We start from the raw sequence: 24,479 nt of genomic DNA on the forward strand, positions 1-24,479 counted from the left end.
CGTACTGTCAGGTCTATTTTATATACTAAAATCTAAGTAATTGTATATATGTTCTTGATTCCAATTACCAAGGAAATTTATTTTGAAAATAATATTTAAATATTCGAGACGATTATTGAAAATAGATTTTGAAATCAACCTTGGGAATTTCACTTAAATAATAATGCTCTCGGTAGCATTATCATAATAGGCCAGCCATTGTATAGCAATGAAAAAAGTTCTAACCTCCCTACTTGTATAACACGTTATGTCTATATTACACAATTAAATATGACAATTTGACAATATTTTTGTTCAGCTGAAGTTCTTAATAAATACATAAGGGCTTACATAGGTTTCGTGGCTTCAAAAAATATTAATTTCTACAACATCTCAAGAATATTATCCTAAATTTTCAAGTCGATCCGAATAATAGTTTCGGAGATACAGCCTTTGGAAGGTGTGCGCTCCAAGTCAGGTATTACTGTTACTCAAAACTATAAACGCTTTTTTCTCGGAACCCTGTTTTCAAAGTCGGTTGTCAAATGTTCTTGAAAACTACTCCACCGATCTTGATGAAATTTCGCACAGGTGTTCGAGATACAATTTACTCGTGTTTGGACGAAAGATTTTTTTTTCAATATTAAAAATTAAAAAAAATTAAAATATCAAGCAATTTTGATCGAAATTTTTATTTTTTTTGAAAATATGTCTGCCAAAATTAGAATCTTAAGTTTTTTTGTCTTTCCTTCGTTCAAGCACGAGTTTATGGTCTTACCTAGAACACTTAATTTTGTTTTTTTATTTCATTTTGGATGATCCTGTCAGGAGTTATGCTGACAACGGTGACGCACCTTTTTTCCGTGGGGTCACCGGAAATGTCGTCACAACGTCGCATTCTAATATGTCTTTTATATGAGCAATACAAATTTGCCATTTTGGATGATTTGTAGAACCATTGTCCCGTCTGAGGGCTTATGAGCTCCTTGCTTTAACAGAATCCAGTAGATAATTTTTAATACGGTGGTTCTAATCAGACTGTATTGAGAGTTTGAGCTCCTACTTATGGTCGATGACTATAAGATTGTTTACAAATTTGAATATATGTATAATAATGTTGTGAAGACTCTTTAAGAGACAGCTATCATTATATGAAATATTTTATTACCAGATAACGAAATAAAGAAGAAATTTTTTAAAAAATATTTGGAATATTTTCGAAAAAGACAAATAAAGCTGAAGAAGTAAATTTCTATAAATAAACTGTATAGAATTTGAAGAATAACAAAGATAGAACAAGACATTAATATAAGGTGGGATTATTTTATGTAGAAGCTTTTACTACAAACAATAAATATGGAACTAAATATATTTGAATTTCTAATAATTATTAAAAGGAAATTTAAGTAATAAAATATATTGGAAGTTTTATAAGCATTTAATAAAATAAACTTACCTTTTTTATCCTTGTTCTTTTGTGTTAATAAATTGTATAGTGTTTCAAACTCTGTTGCTCCAAAAATATTAGCGTATTTTATACAAATACGTAATTTTCTCACTGAAATTATAAAAAGCAAAAAGAGGTTATTATAGCAAATATATATTAAATAAAAATTATAATTTATTAAAAATATTTCAGGTGGAAGACCAATTACTGTGTGGATTTGATACATGCAGATATTCAGTATTAAGTGTAATTTATAATTTTAAAGAAATTCATTCAAATATTTAAAATTATTTGTGGTAATTATTAGGTCTACAACTTTGCTTCCGCTGTTTTCCAATAGATGTCTCTAGGGTCAAGCACTGATCGATTAAATCGTTTTATATCGATCTTGGACATTTGTGTCAACATTAAGGCAGTAAGTCTGCTTTACAGGCTTCAAAAAATCGATTTTTCTGTTTTGTTTTAAATCTCTTCCAAAACTATCCAAGAATATGTCTTTAAAATTCCAGAGGCCAATTGGACATATTTTCGAAGCTAGAGCAGTTTTAGCAGGTGCGAATGCTCAGGCAGACTTTAAAGCGTGTTTTCTCGAGTTTTCATTTTCACAAGTGTTAGAAAACGGTGCCGGCGATAGCAAAAAGAATATATGTCCAATCGAAAAAAACCAAAGTGATCTAGCTTCAGAATTAAATTATATTCTATTTGAACTAAGAAAGTTAGACAAAAGTATTATTTAAACTACTTGTTTTGCAACTTAAAGTTAATTTTTTTTCTTAAAAAAGTGAATTTTTCATTCAAACTTCGAAAAAATTTGGAATTTTATAACTTCTTCGGTATTATTTTAGTTCATAAAGAAAAGAAACTTATAAAAATAAAAAAATAAAATTGATTCCACTGTTTCAGAAGCATCGCACGACCTCCATCACCGGCACCGATTTGCAAGTGCAGACTCCAGGCGCTCCAGAAAAATTCTTACAACTTTGATACAGCCCACGTGCTACCGTTTTACCATGTTAAAATAGACCCTTAATTGAGCATTTAAGAATATTTCAGCAGATTAGCCCCTACTTGCTTAGAATTTACCATAGACCAAAGTAATTGACTAATTTACCAATAATTAAGTAAGTGTTAGTTCCTATGATTGATGAGAGGAGCATCTGATGGCAATTTAAATATTCATGATAACACAATCATTAAGCAGATTATGAAGACAAATGAAATGGAAAAATACCATTAATTTATGCACATGAAATATCGCACGTAGAAATATCGCCACCGTCCATTACAATTATTAAATGCATAGTGAAAATGAAAACCCACATACTCATTAAATCGAACGGTGTTCAAGCGCAGCATTAAACTAATCAATAAATTAAAAGCCAATAAAATTGCAATAAATTACAAATTTCATAAATAAAGGTGAATTCTAGTCAGCATAACAAACAGAAAACTGAGAGTTATTCTTTTAATTACACAGCAATTAACGATTGTTGTATGTTATTTACAACAACAAACTTATAATAATCAAGTCTAATCGCATATTAAACAAACTGGACAGCAAGGCGATAATATCAGCGACAATATTACGGTAAATTAATGCAAGTAATTGGAAAAATATGTACATATAAACAGTTACATATGTATAGATGTGGCAAGTATTACTGTAAAATATGTGTTACGCATTTCATACACTGTGCAACAATTACCACCCTCTTTTTCCCCCACCGCACTAACTAACTAAACCAAAAAGCAGCGATTTCGTTGTCATTTCGCTGCGCGATTGTTGCTACTGTAAATTATTATACAACAGCGCACTTACTACATGTGAGCAACAACAGAAACAACAACAATGGCAGCAATAATTTTTGCACATTTTTCCTGAGACTTGCTCGCCTTCCCTTTGTGTGTCATTATAAATCTATTAGCCGGCATTTTGCCTGAGGAATGTCGAAATGCCGCAAAGCTTGAATATGCTTGAAAGCTTAATCGGCGTGGCAAAGTATGAAGAAATGTGTTTGTGTGAGTGTGTGTGTCAAAATGGCAGTTGAATAAAATTATAGCAGTAAAAAGTGGATTTGATTAAAATTGCTGCAAAAAGAAAAAAATTGCATTGAATTTACTTGGCTGGCATGAAGCCTCCGGCCTGTCAAAGTTGCAGAGCATTTATCGCTGAAAGATAGCATCTGGCAGAGACAACTGGTCAGTGTGTTGATAAATGCAGACATATTTATACATATATATAGAAAATATTAAATTCATACAGTTAGAAGTTGGTATGTATGTGAGTATATTTTTCAGTAAACCAAATTATTTATGCGAGAGTTTGCGCTTCGAGCGACATTAATTGCATTGCAAATGAGGTAGCAATTTTTTTATACTCATTGAACGGTTATAAAAATTTTTAATTTATGTATATTTATGTGCGCATACACACATTAGGAGACATAAATCATTCATAATTTGACAAGCAGTCATAAATTATTGACAATAAAGGACAACCCTAAGAAGATGATTGTAATCTAATTACTAACATAGCAATTAGAAAAATAATAATAAAATGTGTAAGAATTTAGGCGCAATGCAAATACGATTTAATCTTTCATATTATTCAGTAATATTATCGAAAATATTTTTTTTTAATTTAAGTAAAATATTAATTAATTGTTTGTATCCAATTTTATGGAAAATATAATTAAAATCTGTTAGTTATAGCGTTCTGGCGAAGTCACCTTAATTGATTAACATCCCAAATGTAGGCAACACTGTAAGGCGAGAGTACTTTTATAGTACACCGAAGAAAACCGAAATATAACTCCATGCAGAATTGCTGGGAATCTCTTCTGCCCCGGAGCCAAAAAAAAAAAATATTATGGAATATTCTAACCCACAAAAGAACTATTATAAAATTCAGATATTTTTTCGAAGCAAACTTTAAGAATGTAGAAGACTTATTTTCCCTGTACAAAAAGTTAAAAACAAGCCCTTGATTCCGATCGTTGAGTTTGTATGGCATCTATATGCTATAGTGAACCGATCTGAACAATTTTTTCGGATATTAAATTATTTCTATGAGCAATAATTCACACCAAATTTCGTGAAGATATGTAGTAAAATGCGGAAGTTTTCCATACAAGCCCTTGATTCCGATCGTTCAGTTTGTATGGCAGCTATATGACATAGTGGTCCGATATCGGCATTTCCGACAAATGAGCAGCTTCTTGAAGAGAAAATAACATCTGCAATATTAGAAAACGATATCTTAAAAACTGAAGGACTAGTTCGTATATATACAGACAGACAGACAGACAGACGGACATGGCTAAATCAACTCAGTTCAACATACTGATCATTTATATATATACTTTATAGGGCCTCAGACGCTTCCTTCTGGGTGTTACAAACTTCGTGAAAAAATTATTATATCCTGTTAACATGGAGTGTTTAATATATATAATATTTTTGCACAGGAGATAATTGATCAATTAAACGGTCTATACTCGATTAAAGGGCTGATTTACTATACATAAAACTTAATTTTTCTACATTAATTTTAATCGAGTTTGCAAATAAAATGCATATAGCTGTAATACTACGCGACGGTAGATGTCGCTGCTGGAAATAATGGCTATGGTTATGGAGTAAACAGCAATCAGCTGTTTAAGCTTACCAACATCTTACGAAAAGCAAACAAAAAAAAATGAATAACAGCTGATCGATTATCTAGTAGGCGGCAGTGCGAAGGGCAAAAACTGGTTTCTCAATTAAATTTTAATTGATCATTTAATTTGCTTGTGCGAAATGGCTATAACACTTATTTAAAGCAAACCTCGCTTTATGAGACACTACTATCTTAGCATAATTCGGTGGAAGCATTAAAAACTTCTAGCCTAATGGTTCAAAGAATCATAAAAAACTGTAGAAAAGTCAACCAAATTGAAATGGAGGAACAAAATGAGCCTTGTAAAATATACTTCTGAGAAATTTTATTAAATTTGGATAGGTTATGTGAATTGAAAGCAAGAATAAAATTTTGCTTCGTAGTTTAAAAAAACAATAGGTAACGAAAAGCCGATTTATTGTGTGTGAGGAGGGAGCACTTAAAAGTCAATTTGTGGATCAGAATTGGGCTCTGGAACTGTCGAATTTTGTAGAAAAAAATTGTTTTTCTATTAAAATTATTGAAAATTTCTCGGTAGGTCTTTTCAGGTACAAATCTCGTTTTTCTTTGAGACCGATTAAAACAAATTTTTCGGATTGTATTATGTAATATATGTATGTTGTAATAAATGTATAATAGTGTTGATCCCTCTGATGAAATGTTCTAAATATTTAAGTATATTCCACATTTGTTATCTATTACATATTTTTTCCAAAATTTTCCGCCATTCACAAAATTTTAATACTTCGACTGACTATAAATTCCTCAAGCAAGTTCATTAAAAAATATGAAAACATTAATAAAACTGAATGAATTTCGGAACAATAGCATAATAAATTATTTTTTTTTCAAAAAACTCTTTTGTTTACTGTGTGTAGATTAAGATCAAATGAGTAGGTAGGCTCAATACAAACAGTACCGGTTTCTTCCAGTGGCCTTAATTTGATAATAGCACGGATATGTGGAACAATACACTGTTATGAACTGAGTTCAAATTTGACAAATAGTAGAAAACATGAATGGCTATTATGTAAAAAAAAGTTGAAAAAATACTAAACGCTTTGTTAATTTCAAGCTTTAGCTTCATATTTTTTATAGAAAGATATAAAAAAGCCAACATTTCTATGCAAATTAAATTCTTGAGACGCCACATAAAGGCGAGCTACACTTGTGTGCCAATTTCGAGCGCTCGAACTACCTGACAGTCGAATTATGCAAAATGATTATGCCATATTTTTCAATATTTAGTTAGCCCACCGCGCTTAAATTTGTTTATCGTTCTTTTACTTTAATGCATATTAATTTAGTAGAATCGATTTGTATTGTAATAATGCAAATCTTTTCACATTTAACTGTGACACTTAACATAAATCCATATATTTATTTGAGCAGCGGTACTAACTGATGAGCCTCAAAGCGATCTTTTAATAGGTTAACAACCGAAATCAAACGCTGTAGCGCTCAGGCATAGTCGGATACACTGAAAAAATACCGCGGAGTTACACAATCAATATTATTTTGTTAATTTGTATTTATTTATTTTATTTTTCTCCATTTAAGTTCAAAAGATTTTATGCAATTTCCTCTGTGGGCTACTGAAATGGTTAATTAATTTAAGTTTTTGGAGTGTGAATATTTTGTTTAACAAAAAATTAAGATCTTTTTTCACCTCTTCAATTTTCTTTTGAACTTTTTATTAAATATATTATTCTTTTTTCGTTGTTGCCAACCACTTAAACATTGTATTTCCTTTACTCAATTCATTTGAAATACTTGTGAATGGATAATGACTCTGTGGCGCATATTAAACTGACAGCAGCCGCCCACATCACACGCCAACTTCGGCCATATTTGGTGCAAATGCAAATATTCAAATTCAAAAAATTCAAATTTCAAACAGCTAGACAAACATAACTTCACATTTTTTTGCGTGGTGAAACGTTCAAAAAGCAATCAATGCTCTTGAAGATATTCCAACGCGCAAGCGTGGAATTATTGAAAAAAAAAAACAAGAAAAATGAATACAATTGCTTTGCCTATCGAATCGATTCGATCGAAATTAGACTAGCTTAGATTTCCGGCAACTAATGCAATAACAATGCTTATTTGAAGGCATTTAAGTACTATGTTTGTGCTCTCGTTATGATAATTTATTGTTTGACAGTTGACTGTTGGATGTCACTTTTTGTACGTCAATAATATTTGTTTCACTTTTTCTGATGAGTTTACTCTTCTATTTTGACAGCACAGTTGAAAAATTTCTCCACTTGAAGTACTTGTACTGTGTATTTATGTTGGCAATTTAGGAAATCGAAGTAGGAACGATAAGGTTTTTGCGAAAGTCCCCTTTTTGAGTAGCTTACATATACAAACCGAAACTTTTAACATTTAAGTAAAGACATGAATCCGTTTTAGAAACACCTCAGCTCTATTGGACCACGTATCTACACTCCAAACACTGATTTCATTCACTAAAAGAGTAATTTGAACTTTGAATTCATTTTAAGGTATTCGAAGACATGGAAATCATCAGTTAAAAAAGGAACTTTTAACTCTAACTTCTTTATAACAAATGAAAATAAGTATATGTATATGGGAAGCGATTACCTAGACCCCGTAGAGAACCGGACGATGTTCGGTTCTACTATTTCAAATCAAATAACGGCTCTCCGTCTTTACAGCAGTCATACAAAATTGTGTTTAAAAGTCCCACTAATAAATTTATATAGAGGATATAGAATACATTCCCACTTAATAAACGCCCAATAATTTCCAAAAATGTTAACAATAAATCCATATAACCCAAAAAGGTATCATAATGGATATCAATCCTTTAAATCGAAGAAGAAATACATGAAACTAGTTTCTGAAGGGATATAAATTCCAAAGGCCCTATTCAATAAGGTTTCCATGGTGTTCTTGGACTTTTCTTCAACTTGAAATTCTGGTTGAATGGGAATATGGAGCAGGAAAAAAATTTTAGACCAACTTAAAACTCCTTTTACTACACGAACAGGCAGGCCACAAACTCGAGTTTACGGATTCGTGTTTGTATAGAACTCTAAAGTTTTAAAATTTCTTTCGATGTTTAGGAGATTCTGAGCTTATATTCATATAATGTACATACAAGATTAACTGAGCAACTAAATGGCGTGAAGAAAACTAGATTGTATCTTCACAAACACCACAAAAGTAGTGTTTAAGACGGATCAAAACAATACTTCTTATGGCAAACTCCGCGTAAACTCTATTTGTTAGAAAATTTTATTTCTAAATTCACTATATCTCGATCCCTCGATCACTCAATATAGTAAAGAACTCCAGCCTGCTCAAAATTGTTTCTGAAGGGTATACAAATTGGTAAGAGGCCAACAGTTCTTTCATATAGAAGCCTTAGGCGCCTTTTTAAATATCAAAATTATATTTATTTGTATATTTGTTTGCGTGGCTGTATGTAGATATGTATTTTAGGGTCTAAGCGTTCTACTTGTTCGCCCACACACAGTCAGAGCGTAGACTGCTGATTTGTGTAAAACTATTGTCGCCACGCCACTTTGATTGTTCTACGCTTATTTGATTTTCATAACACACATATTAATATTTTAGTGTATTCAAATTAACACCAATCTAGCAATTTGGCAGCAATTCAGCAAATTTAATTTGAACACAGCTGTCAGTGAAGCCTAAATTCGGCTTTTCGGGTTTTCCCCAAGAAAGTTGTAACAAAAACTCTGAGTACCTGCCTACTACAGGCCTCCAACTGGCGGTAAGCACGTTCTTAGCCACGATGTTGACAACTTTCTGGGGCAGCAAGTGGGCGGTCGCCACACACACACTCGTGCGCGCACTTACAGCTTGTAATTGGCGCGCATGCTCACTGCTGCTTGCGCTTGAAGTGTTGAAAGCTGTGTTAAGTTGATGGATGATGCGTGATTACCGAGACTACAATGTGAAGTATTGAAGGCGTTTCAGATTAAAATAGACGTTTGTGTTTATATATGGGGATATATGTATGACAACAACAACACATAAGTGTCTGTCTATCCAATTTAGACACATGTAAATTTCGCTAGCGTCAATTAGGTCATAAATATTTCTAACCGCAAACGTTGTGACAGCGTGACTACCTGTATAAATACTGTCGAAAAAGAAGCAAAAAATTATGGAATAGAAAATGCGAAACCCTCTGAGTTGTTAAGTCATTTAAATCGGCGCTAATGATGTTGCTTTGGTTTATGTAAATTATCGTTGATTTTACACAAGTTTTGTGTTTTGCTGTGGCAATTTATGATTTTTTTTTTATTGTTTTTATGTTTTTTATTTTATAATAGGGTGTTCGTCAAAATTATCTCTGTCACATTTACTAAACATTATTCTATTATTAAATCTGAGTTTGAGTCAAATCGAGAATTGCAGAGAAATTGATCCTCCAAAGTTAGTGATTTTTATGATTTCAGACAACAAGTGATTTTTTAGACTCTTTTAAATTTTTTCAATTAAATTCCGATGAGAGGCTTCTAAAAGTAAATTATCTAGTTCATGGTGAATCACGGCAGAAATTATGGAATTTTCGGAAGATTTGGTGTAGAGTTTCTCTGGTTGGTGATGGTAAAGGTGCGGTATAAATCATCCACTATTGGAACTATTTCGATAATTGTATTTTATTCTTGAGGCTCTATAATTCTCTCTTCTTTACTCAAACTAGTGGTAAAATCCGAATCAGGGACATAGTGATTGTAATTTAGAGCCAGACGACCTGAAATTATCTATTATTAGATCATCTACCCTTGGAACATTTTCAATCGAGCTGCAAGACCATTTGAAATTTTTAATCAAATTTAGAACAATTAGTCTATATCATCCCTTATGTTTTATAAAATTTTGAGAAAGAAATCTTGAGTTAATTTTCGAACCACCCTGTATTACTAAATCTCAACCTATATCCTATATCTTATTTACTAAAAATTCAATTTTTTCTCAGCTCTGTTTGCTTTTGTTAAACGCAATCAACGCAAACGAAACTTAGCAGTTGAATTCCTTTGTTCTTGTCAAACATGGAACTGTAGACAAAATACCAGATTTTTTGTTAAATAATTTATTTGTAATATGTTTTTTATTCGTACGTTTTGTTTGTTATGCTTTTATGTCGTTCACTTTGTTCAACGACGGTTTTCACAACCAAAAACGTTGAGGAATTCTCAATATGTGGCTTGTAAAACAAGTTGCCGGCACACAATTTTGGCAAAAAGTTGCTAAAATAAAGTTAAAAGGCGGCATTCAGTGTTACACAACAAAAATCTAAAGCTATTATGGTATACATACATATGTATGAGTATATTTAACTAAGACTATTAATGACAACAGAAAACCCAGAATCGCAGAAAATATATTTGCATACCAAGAAATTCGAAAAAAAATATTTATTTATTTGTATTTTATGTCATTTTATTAATGACATTACATAAATCTCTTTTTCTAATAGCGTTCAACAACATAGTAAAGAATTTCTTTGAAAATGCAACACAGAATAGATTTTCTAAATTTTTGAGCGATTTGAAATTTTATCTGATGGAGAAAGTTTATAAAAAAATTATGAGGAAGGGTTGCCATATGTATTTAATCAAATCATTCACAATTTAGGTTAAATATATAAACAAAATAAAATCTATAAAAAATCTAATTTTATGACACCTCTGCTTCTCCATCAATTCACTCTGCTCTCAGTTTTAAAATGAAAGTTCGTTTGACATTTGATACAGTTGACACATTCAACTTTCAATTCCATCAAAAGCGTCATGCTTAATTTTCGTACATATTTTCGTAGACGCCTCCAAATTGGTAGATGAAAACAGAAAATCGAATTCACTAACTAGTTAAATCGATAAATTAAGATTAATAGTGATTTCTCAAAACAACATCTTTATATGTACATTGTAGGCCTACTAGTCTGCCTACTAAGTTGACTTCTATGCTGCTTCATAATTTAATAATTTCTGAAACTTGTTTGGTTAATGAAGCTCATCGATCAATTAGTAGTTAAGTTGAACATAACAGCAGTTAATCTGTTTAGTGAGGTTATGATGTTAGAAATGTGCTAAGACTTATTGTGCCTTAATCTAATAAATTAAATTCAAAATGCTGCCAAATTCACGTCAAACGAATGATTTGTACGGCTGTTTTGCTTTAGAACTAAATATATTTATGATTATATGACGAAAGTATTGGATTATACTTTTCGAGAATATAAAACCAATAATATTGTTCCGATCTTTTTTGGTAACAGGATTCTTTGATTCAGATTTTGAAAAAGATCTAATAAGATCATAAATAAATCTGGAGCTCTTACTAACGAATATAGAGTGAAACAATCAAGTCTTTATTAAATGATTTCTGGTGAGATTCTTATCGATGTCTGATAGGTATATAGAATGTATGGTCCATGGCATTGGCTCTTTATTGAAGAGCAATTGGAAATCTCTCTAACAAACACACTCCGCCAAAGAAATTAATGAGGTTACGAAAATCTAATGAATTGGGTAAGGTTTTAGCAACTTCTATTGAATGTGTATGTTCAAAAAATAGCGGGAATTTTGAAATTTCGTGTTTGAGAAGAGTTTCTGCGGTGGAAGAACCACTAACAGAAATGCATAATATTGAATGGGGACTATTTTGAAGTCAACAGCATTAATGTAGATGAATGAATAAAAATTCTCTCCCAAAATAAAAAATCCCGTTATTTTTATAACACGTCTCTTGGTATTTTTTCAGAAACATCAAATGGAAACAAGAGAAGAAGAACCATTTATCTTCTAAAGGCAATTGTAAAGTAAAGTCCTCTCTCGACGAACAAAAACCAAACTTTACAAGTCCCTTATCATCCCCGTTCTGCTTTATGTCATGTTGGCCGAATGGACGAAAGCGCACCAGCTCTGAAAGTGTTCAATGCATACCCGCTGGTGGAAGCCGAGGAAGAGGGAGACCTCCACTCCGTTGGAAGGACCAGGTGGAGAAGGACCTGGCTTCACTTGGCATTACCAATTGGCGCCAAACTGACAAAACAAGGAATAAATGGCACGCTGTTGTGGACTCGGTTATAACCGCGTAAGCGGTGTCTAAGGCAGTCAAAAAGAATATTACAGAATGATTATTTTGGGATAATGACGTTAATCAGAGAAGCCCTCATCATCTCATTAATCTCCTAAACATATAGAAAACCCTTTATAAGATTAGATCTTCGCTTGTGAAGAACAATTGCGCTGTAACCTCCATGTAGCCACGTTTTACTACAGTGTACCGATATTGCAAAAACTCCACATCACTTCCAACTTTAATTAGAAATCTCCACTTCAAAAGAACTATTCCTTATAGCTACCATTTAAGGCCGCACAAAGTTAATTTGCGAGCGCGCAAAGGCCAATGAGGTACCAAATAAAGCTATCAACAAAGTGAGATCTTCACGCAGCATAACAACGCCTGCGCTTCGAAGCAATTTAGGCAAGTACAGGAAAAATAATGTGTTTTTTTTTTGTTGAGGAAAAATGAGAAGGAAAAACTCACACAAAAAAAGAGGAAGCAGTTGAGTAGAAAAACATAAATAAAATAGAATAAAAGCCATTATATTTTACGCGCTTATCGAATGTCTAATAAGCAAGTAAGCGAGTCTAACTCACAGCCTAGGTGGGCAGCGCGCTCAAGCTCAAGCACGTATTGTCTGCGTTGGCGCATGCGCGCACCTTTACACCGAACATTTGAGGCATTTGCCAAGCGCTTTGTTATAATTATTGCCATTATTTGCTATTATGATTGTTGCCATTTGTGTTCAAACTTGGCTTGGCGATTATCATGCAGCGGCAGTCGGATGTTGTTCTTGGTGCGCTGGTGGAACCACTTGAAGACCAGCTGAACTCAGCAAGTATTGGTAAGAGGCTTGTCTAGCCTCACTTCCTGACTGCCATTATGGATTCTTGCTTAAGCAGAAACTGTACAGCTGGACCTAATAGGCATTCAGCAGTCAAAAATGTAATCTTAAATTTTCCTTCTGGCAGGAAGAAATGGAAAGCAGCACGAAAGTAGATTTGGACTGCAATAAAAAGCTTTTCTGAAGACTGTTCCACGCTTGCAACTTCCAGCTTCTACTTCAGCTTCGGCTATTGAAATGTAGCATATTATTAGAGTCGTGCACGATTTCTCGCACAATGGCCACTTTTCGCGTATAATGAAAATAAACTTACATTCAAGTAACAACAACAACAATAACAATTACAACGAAAAAAGCATAAAATAACAAAAGCGCGCTCATGAAATTGCTGACCGCGCATGCGCAACCAATTCCATTGCTTTCTGTGTACATATACAAGCATTTATGCTTTAGTTTCGGTTCATCCGTTTTATGTGATGTTTATCTATGGCTTTGCGCGGCTTGCAATTCTAACTTTCGGTCATTTTGCATTGTTGTTGCTGTTACATTTATAACCATGTTGTTGTTGTTGGTTGTTGCTACCGCTCTAAGTGTTTCCATTTTACTCGGTAGGCGGCCGCCGTTTTATTATTTCCACTATCATTTTCCGCAGAAAATATGATTGTTGTTTAGCCAACGCGGCAGCTTGGCAGCTGTATTGTTGCAACAGCAACATTTGCACTTTTCAGTTCTTGCAGCCAAGCAATTTACCGAATAAAAGCAAAAGTTGTCATTTGTAAACAATGCATTCAACACACTCAACTATTGAAAACGAAGTTTATGTTTATTCTTTGTTTGTTGATATTTCATGATGGTTATTCGAGATATGTCTTTATAGATTTAGAAATATAATATCATTTTGAGAAAATACAATGTATACGGAGAAGTATGAGGTTGATAGCGTTCTTTGGAGTGTTCTATGAAGAATATGGATTGCAAATATGAAGGTCCGTTTTCCATTAATGATGACTCAGCCGTGTGATAATTAGGAAATCAGAACAGAAGTTCCGCCCATCAGGTCCCATCAGTACGAATGTTAAACCTTAGACGCGTTTAGCTCAAAACTCATTTTTTCAAGTCGGTGGACACGATTTCCCGAAAAGTTATGAAACGATTTTAGGCAAATTATGCACACATCTTTTTAATAACATTATCTAGTTAATTAACGAAGGACTTTTTATGTTATCCAAAAATTTGACCAAAAAAGTGAGTTTTTTGGTTAAAATTCTGTCAAAAATTCAAATTTCAAAATTTTTTTTCGTTCATTCATTATCCATTTACTATCGAAATATTTTTGGTGTATTATTTTATGATGAAGCAATCATGAGTTATGATATCCACCGCAAGACCTTTTTTTTGACACATTATGGAATATGAGGTGCCAACGGTTGAGTTTTTGGAATTTGTAAATAAAAATTTCATAAAATATGGTTTCAATATGTATCTATGATATGCTAAATTGTTTGAATTAAATATATAATTGTATATATTTAAAAAAAATTGCGAAAATATCATTGTTTTTAGTCTCTGGGACCATAAAAAACTACTCGAAATCAAGGAGCTACTTAAATGTTTACTTAGCGGCTGATGTAGGTTGATCGACTCGCTACTCTCCAATGCCTACCGAACATAAGATAAATCTGTTATATTTAGGAAATAGAAAACTCAACAAATCCATTTCCAACGAGTCCTTTGTACTAGCAGGCGTTCTAAATAGCAGTAGTAAGACAATAAGATTATGTCTTGTATACATAAATTAGTATATTTTAACGACCTAGTGACCTACTAATGTCCTTCTAACTACTCAGTTCACATTGAAATGAGACTAGCAGTCCGAGGGCTAAGAGTCAATAAACTGATCGAAACCATAGCCATCCTAAAATGGGAATTTAACCTAATTATAAATTTGCAGTCAAAATTATATTTTTAAAGAAATATTTTTTTTAGAAGACAGATCTCAGATTTCAGACATTTTTTCATAAATATTTTTCAGTTCTGAGGTCGATTAAAAAGAACATAATTAAAGATATGTACAGCTCTGATGTCACTGGAATTCGAAAGCGAAAGCCACCGATTGTAACTGAAAAGAGGGAGGGTGAATTGGATAGGTAAACTAAATTTAAAAAGGGACGAATTATAATACTCGTATAAGTTAAGAATATCATTAAAAAAAATACGAATTAGAATGACAAGAAGACATAATAATTGATAATAAATGATCATAAAAATTGTTGCCGTATATAGTTGAAGATACTTAAGCTCAGTCATACTTTTTTCATTCCGACTTAATTATCTTTTCTCTTATATATTATATATAGATATACTCATCCAAAGTGGTTTCAAAATACCATATTTTGTATTGGGCCTCAGCACCTAATGGCGCCACTATAGCAAAATTAAAAAAAAAAAATATTATATAAAGTACTAATGCTGTAAGCGTTTTTCAATAAGAAAATTATTAATTAAAAAAAAGGAAATTATATAATCGGTGCTCAATAGTTCTCTTCGCTCTTTTCAAAATAAATTAACATTCATTAATAAATCGAAGCATACATTTTGGAGCCAAGCAAATTGCACTTAAATATGTATGTGCATACATAAATTGCTAATATTAGTATTTTTTAGAATTTTTCATTGTAGCAATATTTAATTTTATGCATTCAATGCAGCAAGTGTCACTTGAATTGGAAAAATAAAGAAAAAAAGAACTGCAAAATATTGTCACATTCTTGTGAGGAGTAAAAATGAAAAGTGGCACAAATGAGACAGTGCACACACACACACACACACCACACATGCAAAATAAAAGAAATAAAATCAAGCGTATAATAAAACCACAACAACAACAATGAATTGAGAATAATAACAAAAGCCAGTTTGAGCAACTTGTTGCGCGTGGCATGCACTTGTGGCATGCAACAAATGTGTTGCTTTGTTGCAAGCTAAATATTGGCGAATAAATAGGTAAAGGCAAACGAGATTTCTCGAATGAATAAATGCATGTGAGCAACACACACACATACATACAAGTGGATATCAACCTGTGCAAGCGTAAGTGGCGAGTGAATAAATATTTGATTTGCCGAATCAATGACTAGGCCAAATACAGAGTTTACTTTAAAAATTCGCCACTTAAGAGTTTTAATGATGGGGAAACCGCTAATTGTTTGCTGTGTGTGTGTTTCTTTCTATTTAACTAATAATTGTTAACTACTTTGTTCGAAGTTTACTTTAGAGGAATTTTTAAGAATGCGAGAGTAGAAAATATAGTGCGTAAAGTCCTTTATGCAGTGGCTAGATCAGAGAGACTGAGGCTGCTCACCTCTTTCTTGATTTTGAATAACAGTTGGATGAATGATTTTTATACTTTAACATAGATTCGAAATCGTTTTCAGTAGTCTTCCAAAAAAAATCGTTGAAACGATCTGATAATTGATCGGGGGTTAGAATATATGAAAGTGAATTTTCACACACTTATCTTCTAACTTTTGATCCTAGGATATATCTCATAAAATAATTCTTCCATCCTACTCCAATAATAGGTTTATCCACACGCTACTCTCCACCGAATCTAAGATAGATCTAGTAGGCGTTCTAAATGACAGTATTATAAGATCGTAACTTTATTCAATGAACCATCTGATATGGCCATATTTGTAAACATTACCGATTTTTATTTTTTGCTTATTATGTTCTACAACATCTCAAGAATATTATCCTAAATTTTCTAAAAAATAGTTTCGGAGATACAGCCTTTGGAAGGTGTGCGCTCAAAACTTTAAACCCGTTTTTCTCGGAACCTTGTTTTCAAAGTCGGTTGTGAAATGTTATCGAAAAATATCCAATCAATCTTGATGCAATTTTGCAAAGGTGTTCGAGATAAAATTTACTGGTGTTTGAACGAAGGATTCATTTGATCGACATTTTTATTTTTTTTTTTGGAAAAATGTCTCCCAAAAGTCACGACTTTATGGTCTTAACTAAAACACTTATTTCGGTTCTTTCAGTTTAGATGATCATGTCAGGAGTTTTGCTGACAACGCGGACGCACCTTTTTTCCGAGGGGTCACCGGGAATGACGTCACAATGGAGGAGTTTTAATTTTTTGTTTGAAAATTTCAGAAATTATTCTTTAGATATGTATCTATAAGACAGAATTTGAATTAAATAAATAATTTTTTATATAGAAAAAAAATTGAAAATAAACCTCTTTTACCCTACAAAAACCATATAACCCCTAAATCGTTGAATAGATCAGAGAGACTGGGACTGCTCACCTTTTTCTTATTTTCGAACAATATTTCGTTGAATGATTTGTATCCTTTACATTCGAAATAGTTTAGGGTAGTCTTCGAAAAAACAAAAAAAATTGAATTTTCACACCCTTTTGTTCTCTTGTAGAATAATTCCACAAGTCTTAGCCCGAGAAAAAAATGATGAATCAATAAAAATATGGAAGGGTTCAGATTACAGCATTTACTTAAGTAGATGTTTCCCATCATCCATTGGACAAATTCAAAAACGAGGCTGTTCTATTTTTTGTGTTCGATCACTCATCGTTCTATAAGTAATATGTTGGAGATCTTATTTCTATTATAAGTCTTTATGTAAATGTTACATAGTAGATCCCTCTTTGAAACATGTTACACTGAAAGACTAAAATTTGCGTAAGGAGCCTAGCCTAATTAAAAAATCGGTTCATTACTTGACACTTAAATAACTCTGAGATATTTTTTGAATTATTTTAAATCACTTTCATAGGATAAGTTTCTTTCAGTGGAAGAGCGAGAAATATCGAGACTAAAACCTCTCTGAAGATTGGCAACATTTGACATGAGAAAATTAATGTATATTGTTCGATTATCGAGGGTTGGTAATCAAGACAATATGAACAATTCTTAGGATTAATGAATTTATAAAGTTGAAAGTTGAAAGCTGAAAAATTATGACAACTATATTTATATAATTGTCAACAAATGTGTTCATAATTAGAGATAAGTTGGCTGTAATTGCTTGAATATGGAGTAAGAATTTTTACCATTACAATGTAATACAATACTATGATTATCTTTAAAAGCAGATCTACCAGAAATCATATTTAAATACTAATGAAATAAATAGCAAAAAATTTAAAAAATTTAAAAAAGTTGAAATATGAGTATATGAAGAATCTTCCAGTAAATTAAGGCAATCTAACTACGAAACCCTTATAATAGATTCTAAAATTAAATTACGTCAGCGCTGCCAGTCAAAAGTAGGTCACTTAGGCATATTTTGAATCAAATTATACACTTGAATATTCATTACCCTCTACAAATCTATAAATCAGCTAACTGTAAATCTCAATTTCATGCAAATAACATGCGCATCTGCCTATACAATTTATTTGATTTATTTATTCTCTTACTCTTTTTAGTATAAGAATTGGTTTAGAAATTGCAAAACGCAAAAGAGACTTGGCCTGGACTTAGCCTAAGGCGGTGAAATGTTGCCAAACCGTGAAGAGGTAATAAACAACAAAAACAAAATTTGTCTGTATGTAAATGTGTTTGAATGAAGCTAGATGAGTCATTATGATTTAAAGAACTTGTACCTTTTGGTCGAACAGTCAAATGGCAAGGCGGGCACAAGCACTTTAACACGAAAGTACCGTGCTAATACACAGACAGACGCATGATGTGATGGTTTTGCAGAGCAAAAGCAAAAGTAGTGGGTTAGCACTTAACATACCGCACACACATACATACACCTGCAATTTTGCCATTTTTTCTGCTATGCCACTTGATATTAGCTTTGGCGAAATTCAAAATAACATTTTGACAAAATTTTGCGCTCACTTTTGTTTTGCCATCTATATATGTATGTATGCGTGTGTATGTATATTTTTTACCACATTCATTCAACACTTTGCTTACAAAAACTTTTTATTTTGATTTATTTATTACAGTATCTTTTGTTTTACTTTATTATTATTATTTTCTTGTAGTTTTTGTTCTTTAATAATCACCATAAACCAGCATTGGCGGAGGTGCTTTCGAATTGCTTAAGCACTTGTTGCTTTTTTCTTCGGGTTACTGGTGTGTGACTCCCGCAGGCGATGGATCGCCTTGCCAACCGCACACAAAATTTAAAAAAAAAAGCAGAAAAAAATATTTTTTTATATGTATGTGTGTTACAACAAAAGTAACAACAGTATACAAGTAAGTAGTACTTTGCTGTTGTTGTTGCCTATGCGAAAGCGACGTGCCGGCGACAACAACACACTGTCAAATGAACCGCATCAATGTGGTCGCTTTAGAAAAATCTACAAATAATAAAAAATCAATGAAGAATGAACGTATATATCGACAGAGCATCGAAAAAAATTACAACAAAATAAAAAACAAACAACAATAACAACAACGCGATACAACACGACAAGCACTCCGATAAAACAAGAACCCAGCAAATGTGCTGTGTGCAGAGAACAACAAAAGCAACGCAAGGAAAGCAGGCGCATTCGATAAATGTTGGAAACGTGTGTATATTTCGAAAAGTACCTAGTAGGAAATTTTTCAAAAAGTTTTTTTTTTTCATACAAACTAAGCATCCAAGGGTTTATGTTTGAGTATGTTGGAAATGGAGATTACTCGGATTGATTCTAGTTGGAGGGCGTTTGATAGGAAAATTAGAAAACCATGATTCGTGACGTTATGAAAGAAGAGACGTAAGACTGTTTACAAAAACAAATGTGATTCAACATTTTTTTATTAAAAGTTTGTCTCCTCAAAGAAACATATGATCGATATCGTCCGAACTTTTCAATAGTTTTTGTGTAACTTTTTTCTCCGAAAAATATTTTAAGAAATTTAGATCCCATATTGAAATCTCAAAAAGCTCCACCTATCAAGGAAAATTCGATTTAGAAAAATCTTAAGAAGAATAAATCAATGTAATACTTTAAAATATAAAATAACGGTAGATATCCAAACATACTATTTTAAAAATGATTCTTCTTTTATTAAAATATTCACGAATTAATTCTTAATATATCCACAAATTCCTTTCAAAACAAACACTTGAAGAATAGGAATTAGAATTAGTTTTTAAAATATTCATTAACACGAAATATTCCCTATAGGGTCCATATACAGGTGTGTACACAACCAACAAGCATACACATTTGCACGCCAGCCTTTCGATCTTAGCTTGAGCTGCAAGATTTCTAAAATACAGGTACCAACACTTGATTATAAGTATTGTGGTGGGTCTGTCTGTATGTACATATATGTATGTAAGTATGTATTGGTTCGTCACAGCTGACTTACGACAAAGGATTACTGGTTGGCGGAGTATCAAATCAGTTTTTGGTGCTTGACTGCAGGTAGACCATTCATTGACAATTATTGCTTATTAGCAATTGTTTTTACAAATATTTATACACACAGGAATGTACTTCAATTTGGAATTTTTGAAGAACTGACACAATTCAAATATATTTCTTAAGTGAATTTGTTGTTCTTCAACTCACAATAAATGAAAGTGATGTGAGAGAAAACCTAATAAAATGAGAAACAAACTATGAGAAATAAAAAAGAAAAACAATGATTGACTCACCAAGAGTTATCTAGAAAAGTTCTATATATTTTTTATTGATCAAAATAAAAGTCTGAAGTAATTCTCTGATTTCTTTACCGAAGCATAAATATCTATCTAAACTAAGAAACAAAAGTCTAAATATATAACAGAATATCTGATCTTCATGAGCATCGTACAACTAAATGATTTCTTTACGAACTAGTACTAAATGATTAATTAAAGAAGAAGAGAGACCAAAGATTTATTAAGTTCCAAAAAGTCTTGTATAAGTTACAGTGGAGACAAAGTGCTCTCTCGCTCAAGACAATGGTTATGAATGGTCAAGACTAAGGTTATGTCACACGAAACTCACTTTAATAATATTTTGTGCTTAAACCTCAAATTAGGCTCTGGAAGACTTTGTTGGCGATTTAGAACCAGCTACAGGCCCTTTTAACTTAGTTGACCTTTGAGAGAAGTGAAAAGTACCTACTAAAAACAATGTTTATTATTATTTCTTATATTACAAAATATAAATATAATTTTAATTAATGCTTTAAGAGTACGTAGGAGAACAGAAAATAATTACATTTGAACTCAAATCAACATAATCCTCAAAAAAACTGCGAGTTAGAGAGGCTTCCGATTTATGAAGGTAATTTGTAAGGGATTTTGACTTCTATTGCCAATTCAAGAGTTCAAGTTATGAAAAACTTCGAGTAAGAGACTTTCGAGTTATGAACGTTCAACTTTATTTTCAAGTATATGATCGGAAAGTTATCTATCGAGGGCTTACCCATTCAAAATATGTCTCTCAGTTCCGATAGCACTTTATTTATTTATTTTATTATAATTAATATTTTTTCACACTTTTTTATAAAAAAAATTTATTATTTATTTGTTTATTATTCTTCAGTTAATTCAGTTTTGGTTTTTAGGTTTCGAAACAGTTTTTGAAAAACTTTTGATCAAAATTTTCACACTTTATTTAGTGGTTATGTTAAAATTAATTTTTCAAATATTTTTGTTGTATAAGCAGATATTTATTTTGTTCGAAAATTGTTGTTTTTTTTAGTCTTAAATAAAATGTCAAATAAAATTATAATAAATAATTTTTATATATTTTTTCCCTTTTAATATCAACTATTAGTTGAGTATTTGGTTTTGTTATTGTTAATTTTTTTTTAAATCAACTATCTCCAATTTTTTATAATTTTATTTATTAATTAGAGATTTTTCAAAGATTTGCATAGTTTTCCAATCCTATTTTGACTTCAGTAAATATTTTTACTTAAAAAAATATAGAAGTTGTTTCTCATTTTAATATTAATAATTTATAAATCGTTTCATCGTTTTCGAATAAATTGTATAAGTTCAATTCGTTTTTAGTTAGTTTTTATCACTTAACAGTTTCAGTTCTTTTACATTAAATATATTTTCAATAGTATCGTTCTATTCTATATTCGAAATTTTATTCTTTAAACTGTAGTTTTTACGAGCATTCACACTTTTTCTAACAAATGTTTCGATTTCAATTCATAAAATCAGTTTTTGCGCAAATCGTTCACTACTTTAAAATTACAGTTTCTCGCTTTACATACTTTACGTGCATGTTTTTAATAAGTCCATCTTAAGTCTGTCTTTTTATTGAGTTTTTTTTTCAAATTTGTCCAAATCCTTCGATTACTGTTCACTTTAATTTCAATTTCATCACATTCAAATTCTATTTCACTTTATTTCATTCTGTTCACATAGTCACGCGTGTGTGTAATCATTTTCATCCTTTTTTTGCCGCAATCTTGCTACGCACAAGAATTTTCGTTACTCAAATTCAAACACAACGTTCACTTTGTCGTTTACTATTTTTAACGCAACGCTCTTCACAGCACTTCTACATATTTGTCTCTGATTCGTTTCGTTCACGCGACGCGTACCCAACAACTTCTGTCCTCGGTGATCGCCAACAACTGACTGGCGTTGTAACAAAGCTGCGAAACGAATTCAACCGCGCCAACTCAAACATTGACTCTGAACTACAACAGCATTGGACGGCCACGAAGTGGAGTTGATTTGGAGTGTAGTGAAAGAATGGCAACAACAACAGTTGATCGCAGCGGCAAAAGCTCCGCTTCTAAGACGCGCTTAAATGAAGCTCACCTCGCCATTAGCACAGAAGTTGAGTCAAGCGAACTGAGAGTGTGAAGTTTACACTGAGCTTCTCTTTGAGCCAATCTTATTGGAGTGAATTATGAAAATTAATGAATGAAATCAGCTGAGAGGGAGTTGTAAACACAGATTTATATATGTATGTATGTTAAGGAAATCGTAAAGATTTTATTTTACTTTTACTTTTACTTTTTATTCAACATTTTTATTTTAAGTTTTTTTTTTTTGAAATATGAAAATAAAGTCGTTCAACTGTAACGAAATTGTGTAACGCAACAAAATTCCGTCACAATTACAGTATCTATAGCTAGAATGAAAGTTTAACTAATTTCAATTATTTGTATGGATTATTCGGTGGAATACTAGGTTGGTTAAAAAAAAATTAGAGGTTAGAGATGCCACCTATTTGAGTTTTTGAGTTTAAAAGTATTTTTGAAACAAGAAATATAAATAAAGGAACGCTACCAACTGAAGAAGTTAAAGAAACTTTATAGTTGAAAAAAGTTTAAGTAGAGATGCCACCTGTTTACAAATTTTAATGTAATATACTTTATAAGTCATAGATTCTTGAAATAAAAATATCATAAATAAAAAATGCAAAATATAAACTGTATTTGAATTTAAATAAATAAGTTTACAGTTGACAGGGTTGCCACTTGTCGATATTTATACTTTCGCAACAAAAGTTGCTAAGAGAGTATTATAGTTTTGTTCACATAACGGTTGTTTGTAAGTCATAAAACTAAACGAGTTAGATATAGGGTTATATATATCAAAATGATTAGGGTGACGAGACGAGTCAAAATCCGAATGTCTGTCTGTCCGTCCGTCCGTTCGTCTGTCCGTGCAACGGATAACTTGAGTAAAAATTGAGATATCTTAACGAAACTTGGAACACGTATTCCTTGGCACCCTGAGGAGGTTGCTTTCGAAAATGGGCAAAATTTGACCATTGCCACGCCCACAAAATGGCGAAAACCGAAAACACATAAAGTGCCATAACTAAGCCATAAATAAAGTTATGAAAATAAACGTTGGAACATAGGATCACATTAGGAAGGTACACATTTGGATGTAATTGTTTTTGAAAAGTGGGCGTGACCCCGCCCCCAAATAAGTTTTTTGTATATAACTCACAAACCAATAAAGCTATATAAGCCAAACTTTCTGCAGTCGGTTCTCTTAAGTACCCCACCACACACCATGAAAATAGTTGAAATCGGATAATAACCACGCCCACCTCCCATACATAGGTTAGGTTGACAATTACTAAAAGTGGGTTAACTCAGAAATAATAGCAGATCCTTCTGCTGCACTGAGATTTTTTTACAAAATGGAAAATGGGCGTGGCCTCGCCCACTTATGGGTCAAAAACCATATCTCAGGATCTACTCGACAGATTTCAATGAAATTCGGTATATAATACTTTCTTGACTGGCCGAAATGGGCGAAATCAGTTCACATCCACGACTACCTTCCTTATAACTCAATTCCATCTTATTCCTTCACTTTATAATATATACATAAGGAACCAATGAACATAGCAAAATAAAACTTTACACAAATACTGTGGCATCACTTGTGAAACATTTGTCGAAATCGGACTGTAACTTTTCAATCCCCGGATATCGAATATGAAGAACTCAGTGCCCCATGGTAACTTTTCACTGAAAATTTCGGTAAATCTCTCAGGTATCTTAATTGAATTCAGAGGA

The 24,479-nt window shown here is 32.1% G+C and overlaps 1 protein-coding gene across 4 annotated transcripts in view; it reads right to left on the bottom strand.

Moving 5' to 3' along the window:
* The window catches only part of LOC105208998 (uncharacterized protein DDB_G0283357), a 131,501-nt gene that overhangs the window by 55,192 nt on the left and 51,830 nt on the right, over positions 1-24,479 (bottom strand). For 3 of the 4 annotated variants that reach the window (XM_054232413.1, XM_054232410.1, XM_054232414.1), the window contains exon 2: positions 1,436-1,537. The gene's annotated coding sequence lies outside the window, so the exon portion shown is untranslated. Of the gene's footprint in view, positions 1-1,435; positions 1,538-21,394; positions 21,568-24,479 lie in introns of those variants that run through there. The other variant, XM_054232411.1, reaches the window with a different exon arrangement.

The sequence above is a fragment of the Zeugodacus cucurbitae genome, chromosome 5 (assembly GCF_028554725.1).
Source record: "Zeugodacus cucurbitae isolate PBARC_wt_2022May chromosome 5, idZeuCucr1.2, whole genome shotgun sequence".
Lineage (NCBI taxonomy): Eukaryota > Metazoa > Arthropoda > Insecta > Diptera > Tephritidae > Zeugodacus > Zeugodacus cucurbitae.